We start from the raw sequence: 6,617 nt of genomic DNA on the forward strand, positions 1-6,617 counted from the left end.
CATCCCTCTATTATATGCTTCCAGTCACCAAATAATAGTTTGCTCATATTTATAATGAGCCAGTTTAGATAGAGACAGTTCTAAACTTAACCCTTACCTATGGACAAAGTTAGATGCGGTGAGATAAAATGCTTTGTTAGGAGTTTTCACAGGTTAGTGTCAAACCAGCATTTCTGACTGTCACATCAAAGCAGCAACTGGCCGCCTTGAAGAATGCTTTGAACAAGTACACATTGTATCCTCCGTGGCAATTGCAGAATCTTACCTTTTGTTCTGTGACCTCTTTTAGAATAAGAGTCCAGGGAATATTGGTTAAGGAAAGCAGCATGGAGCCCGTCTGCTCAGATAGCTCAGATACTGTTTGCTGGGAACAGGAGGAAAGGTGTGGGAGATGGACTATTCGGATAACACAAAAATTAAGAAGGTGGCACACGGGACTCCCTCTCTAAGGATCATATCTAGTCACGGGTCAGCTCCAGGAAGCAAAAATGTGGTCCAGTGGTGGCTCAAGGGCTGGACAGACTGTGGCTGTGGGGCCACTGGACAGAAGGGAGTCAGAAGCTGGAAGGCCAGTAGATCTGGGAAGTTTGTCAGTGATAATGGATACGGCACAAGGCACCTAATAGATCGGTGGAACATGAACTTAGATTAGGAACCAAAAGCAATATTTAAGGTCCATTAGAATTGACGCTAAGCAGAGAGGTGGATATGGGCTCTGGAAGCTTCACATGTGTGTGTTTGTCTGTGCTCAGTCGTGTCCAACTCTTTGCAACCCTGTGTACCATAGCCTGACTCCTCTGTCCATGGGATTTTCCAGGCAGGAATACTGGAGCAGGTTACCATTTCCTTCTCCAGGGGATCTTCCTGACCCCAGAATCTGGCACTGCAAGCCAGTCCTTTCAGGGTATCACCAACCCAATCAGAATTGGGTCTACAGAATCGGGTCTACATACTAGAATGTCTACACATTTCATGGTTATCATAGTAGCTGGTGAGACATCACTTCTTTGGTGATTTCAGGTCATTCCAGTTCATAATATTTAGTATTATGACAATTGGTAATCAGTAAAACACTGTTTAAAAGAATCTAATTTAATCTGTTATCATATAGCATGACCTTAACTGTTGAAAGAGTCGGACACAACTCAGCGACTTTCACTTACTCACAAACTGTTGAAATAAGTTAAAAAATGTACATGAAAAGTAAGTATATGTCTTAGCAACTTTCTATTCCCTAAATTAAATATCCTGCCTGGACCACATGTGTTAACGTCATTCAGTTTAAGTGGATGGACAACACACCTTTAACTGCTGCTGCTGCTAAGTCACTTCAGTCGTGTCCGACTCTGTGCGACCCCATAGACGGCAGCCCACCAGGCTCCCCCGTCCCTGGGATTCTCCAGGCAAGAACACTGGAGTGGGTTGCCACTTCCTTCTCCAGGGCATGAAAATGAAAAGTGAAAGTGAAATCACTCAGTTGTGTTCGACTCCTAGCGACCCCATGGACTACAGCCTACCAGGCTCCTCCATCCATGGGATTTTCCAGGCAAGAGTACTGGAGTGGGTTGCCATTGCCTTCTCTGCACTTTTACTGATCACATACTATATTTTACTGAGCATTTAATATATGCTGAGAAGTTCTGAGAAAGGCAATAGAGCTGTCTCTCAAAGCTTCAGTTCAGTTCAGTTCATTTCAATCGCTCAGTCGTGTCTGACTCTCCGCAACCCCATGGACTGTAGCACACCAGGTTTCCTTGTCCATTACCAACTCCCAGAGCTTGCTCAAACTCATATCCATACAGTCAGTGATGCCATCCAACCATCTTATCCTCTGTCATCCCCTTCTCCTCCTGCCCTCAATCTTTCCCAGCATCAGGGTCTTTTCAAATGAGTCAGTTCTTCACATCAGGTGGCCAAAGTATTGGAGTTTCAACTTCAGCATCAGTCCTTCCAATGAATATTCAGGACTGATTTCCTTTAGGATGGACTGGTTGGATCTCCTTGCAGTCCAAGGGGCTCTCAGAAGTCTTCTCCAACACCACAGTTCAAAAGCATCAATTTTTCAGCACTCAGTATTCTTTATAGTCCAACTCTCACATCCATACCTGTCTACTGGAAAAACCATAGCTTTGACTAGATGGACCCTTGTTGGCAAAGTAATGTCTCTGCTTTTTAATATGCTGTCTAGTTTTGTCATAGCTTTTCTTCCAACGAGCAAGTGTCTTTTAATTTCATGGCTGCAGTCACCATCTGCAGTGAATTTGGAGCCCCCAAAAATAAAGTCTCTCACTGTTTCCATTATTTCTCCATCTATTTGCCATGAAGTGATGGGACCAGATGCCATGATCTTAGTTTTCTGAATGTTGAGTTTTAAGCCGACTTTTTAAGCCCTCAAAGCTTATCCTTCTACTAACAGAGAGTAAACCCAGGTCTTGCAAACACAGTCAATGTGAAATTTTGTACACTCTTCGGAAAGCAAACTGGTGAAAAAACAGATTGTGGTCACTTAAATTGATCTTGGATGGAGGTTCCATTTCTGCCTATCTAAATTAGCAAGCTTTGCTGGAGTGTGTTTTGAGGTTATGCTTTGTTAGACTTAACACATGTTAAGTAGTAATTTTAAGTTTATTGCATCTGATGATAATAGCAATAGTAGTAATGACGATAAAAAAAGACAGTTGTCATCAGTATTTGTGGCTGTGCAAAAATGGGGTCTGGTACCAGGAAAGTGTGGTCCAGCAGCAGGTGAATTAGGCGGCCCATCTAGCCCCTCCTCACCAGTACTGCATCCAGGATGCAGCCACAGAAGTAATTTCAGAGGACACTGTGAATACAGGAATTGGGACTGCTTTGTTCCCTGGGTCCTAAGACCCAGCCTGAGCTAAACTAGGACCTCACACATTCGTATACACTTGTAAACAAAAGACAGAAGAAGAATTATAAAGCTGCAAGAAAACAAGCGTGTTCAACATCCCTCAAAACCCTTTATCATACGTTCTCTGTTCCCTGGCAGTCGTTAAAATGCAAAACCTATTTTCAACAAATCTTTTGCCCACTGGATCTTATGCTGAAAACATTAGAAGTGTGAGAGTGAAATCTCTCCAAAGAAATTCTATTAATTTAAGTGGGCAACAGCTATTTCTGCTTTATTGACTACACCAAAGCCTTCGAATGTGTGGATCACAATAAACTGTGGAAAATTCTGAAGGAGATGGGAATACCAGATCACCTGACCTGCCTCTTGAGAAACCTGTATGCAGGTCAGGAAGCAACAGTTAGAACTGGACATGGAACAACAGACTGGTTCCAAATAGGAAAAGGAGTACGTCAAGGCTGTATATTGTTACCCTGCTTATTTAACTTATATGCAGAGTACATCATGAGAAATGCTGGGCTGGAAGAAGCACAAGCTGGAATTAAGATTGCCAGGAGAAATATCAATAACCTCAGATATGCAGATGACACCACCCTTGTGGCACAAAGTGAAGAGGAACTAAAAAGCCTCTTGATGAAAGTGAAAGAGGAGAGTGAAAAAGTTGGCTTAAAGCTCAGCATTCAGAAAACTAAGATCATGGCATCTGGTCCCATAACCTCATGGCAAATAGATGGGGAGACAGTGGAAACAGTGTCAGACTTTATTTTTTTGGGCTCCAAAATCACTTCAGATGGTGACTGCAGCCATGAAATTAAAAGACGCTTACTCCTTAGAAGGAAAGTTATGACCAACCTAGATAGCATATTGAAAAACAGAGACATTACTTTGCCAACAAAGGTCCATCTAGTCAAGGCTATGGTTTTTCCAGTGGTCATGTATGGATGTGAGAGTTGGACTGTGAAGAAAGCTGAGTGCCGAAATATTGATGCTTTTGAACTGTGGTGTTGGAGAAGACTCTTGAGAGTCCCTTGGACTGCAAGGAGATCCAACCAGTCCATCCTGAAGGAGATCAGTCCTGGGTGTTCATTGGAAGGACTGATGCTGAAGTTGAAACTCCAATACTTTGGCCACCTCATGCGAAGAGTTGACTCACTGGAAAAGACCCTGATGCTGGGAGGGATTGGGGGCAGGAGGAGAAGAGGACGACAGAAGATGAGATGGTTGGATGGCATCACCGACTCGATGGGCATGAGCTTGAGTAAACTCCGGGAGTTGGTGATGGACAGGGAGGCCTGGCGTGCTGCGATTCATGGTGTCACAATGAGTCGGACACGACTGAGCGACTGAACTGAACTGAACTGAACTGAACTGATTAACCTGTGTCTATAAAACGCCTCTCTCACAGTATTTTTTTCAAGTATTCTTCATTATATAGCCGGGGCATAAACAGCGGTGAAAAGAAAGACCACTATAAAAATAGACCTCAGTGAAAGTCAAACTCTGTTAGGGCTTTGAACTGAGGTCAATTCCCAGTGTAGGCTCCATAGTTTCATGTTGTTTAGTGGCTTGGTGACCTCCGACTCTTTGTGACCCTATGGACTGTAACCCGCCGGGCTCCTCTGTCCTTGGGATTTCCCAGGTGAGAATACTAGAGTGGGTTGCCATTTCCTTCTCCAGGGGATCTTCTCAACCCAAGGATCGAACCTGTGTCTCTGCTTGGCAGTCTGATTCTTTACTGCTGAGCCACTTGGGAAGCCCCTTTAGTTTTGTGACCCAGGACAAATTCTTTACTACGGAACATGAGAAAATCCTTTGTCTGATTATAAAGTTTCCAGGTCATTAAAGAAAACACTAGACGATGACATAATTTTTCCCTACTTCTTACCTCATAACTAAGCCTTTGAGGATTCCTCTTTGAGTATAAGCTGAGGGTTAATTTTTAAAAGCTGGGGCCATGTCCATATCGCTCCTCATTAAATTGTTACTAAACTGGGGGCTTGTACACATTTCAGGCACCCAAGTCACAAAACCCTGTGATTCTGGTGGCCTCCCAAGAGCCAATTTGACTACAGAACAGCCACCACTAAACCAGTCGGATAAATGTCTCTCTTGGACTCCGTGCGGATGACTCCTACGCTTATCTGCTTTCTGGGGCTGTTAAGAGGATTAATTAATGCTTCTGAAGAGCTATAATCACCTTGGATGAAAGGAGCAGGAGGAAAGTAATGACACTTCAGAGTAACTTGGCACCTTTCATCTGAGGATCTCAAAGTACTTCACAAGTTTGAATTAATTAAGCCAGGGTAATTGCAAGGTATAACGACAATCACAATAATGATTGTAATTATCCTCGACATTATCCTTAAGAACCTGATTTGAAATCAATTCCTGACACTATCTCGGCCTTGGTGCTGGTCAGCCTCTTGCTCTCCTGGGTCTGTAGCAGGAATGGCAGGTGCCCGGTCTTCCCTCCTCACCAGCTGTGCCCGTGACCTCTGCCCTCACCATGGCATGAATGTGGGTTTCATGGAAGGAGAGAGGAGGGGACCAGCATTTGGATGAGTGGTGACTTTAGGACATGTTGGAATATGACATTGAAAGGAATGCTTACCATGTATTCAGTGATTGTCCATCAAAACATTTTGGATGAATACTTCCTTACTTATCATTTTTAGTGCTAATAGTTTATGCTTATATAGCATTTACTGTGGCAAGCGCTGCTCATATGTTATTTTATTTGACCCTCACACTGACTCTGTGAGGGCGGTACCATCATCATCATTCCCATTTTACAGATGAGGAAATTGAGGCACAGAGCAGTTAAGTACCTTGCTCAGGTCACAGAGTTTATCATGGCCAAGTCATGGGGCTGGTAAGTGGCAGCGGGAATTTATGACATGAGCAACATGCTGACAGAATTTGCGCTTTAAACCACTGCATTGTACTGTCCTTATAAATAGGAAATAGAATTGCAGTTTTTACACATGAACAGATCAGTGCATTCTGTTTCTGCATTTTCCACACCTGTCTCTCAGAGTAGCTAAAAGCATGGTTTTGGAACTGGATTATCTGGATTCAAACTCCTCTTCTGCTACTTATGAGCTGTGAAATCTTATAAAAGTGCTTAGCTTTTTAATGCCTCAATTGACTCATCTGTAAGATGGGGATAATACAGTTGTTTCCTCATAGAATTGTGTGATTATTATATGACCTGCTCATATAAAGGGCTCATGTATGAGTTCTGCTCATATAAAGGTCTTAGAGTCGTGACTAGCACATAGAAAATGCTCAATAAATAATAGCAATCATTATTGAGTAATAAATATTAGTGGTGGTGGTGGTTTAGTCGCTTTGTTATGTCCAACTCCTGTGATCCCAGAGACTGTGGCCCACCAGGCTCCTCTGTTCATGGGATTTTCCAGGCAAGAATACTGGAGTGGGTTGCCATTTCCTTCCCCTGGGGGGGCGGGGGCAGTGGAGTCTTCCCGACCCAGGGATTGAAGCCATATCTCCTGCATTGCAGGTGGATTCTTTACTGCTGAGCCACGAAGAATTCCCAATAAATATTATTACCTATTCTTTAATAGACAAGATAATTTGAAAAGTCAGTAGCTAAGAGACCTTATCATAATTTTTTCATTAAGATAAAAATGAAGAATTTTTTAAGGTCTTCAGATTAATTTTTGTGGAGTCTTTGAACATTGGACATTTTCCTCAAGACATCAAGTTTCCATTCTGTGAG

General features: G+C 42.9%; 1 long non-coding RNA gene across 1 annotated transcript; it reads left to right on the forward strand.

The window, feature by feature from the left end:
* The first annotated feature begins 658 nt into the window (after positions 1 to 658).
* LOC122696849 lies at positions 659 to 6,336 on the forward strand. Its single transcript, XR_006341862.1, has 3 exons — positions 659 to 673; positions 3,804 to 3,805; positions 6,205 to 6,336. It is a non-coding gene; the product is annotated as an uncharacterized LOC122696849 (long non-coding RNA).
* The last annotated feature ends 281 nt before the right edge of the window (positions 6,337 to 6,617 follow it).

This window comes from Cervus elaphus, chromosome 7, assembly GCF_910594005.1.
Source record: "Cervus elaphus chromosome 7, mCerEla1.1, whole genome shotgun sequence".
Taxonomy (NCBI): domain Eukaryota; kingdom Metazoa; phylum Chordata; class Mammalia; order Artiodactyla; family Cervidae; genus Cervus; species Cervus elaphus.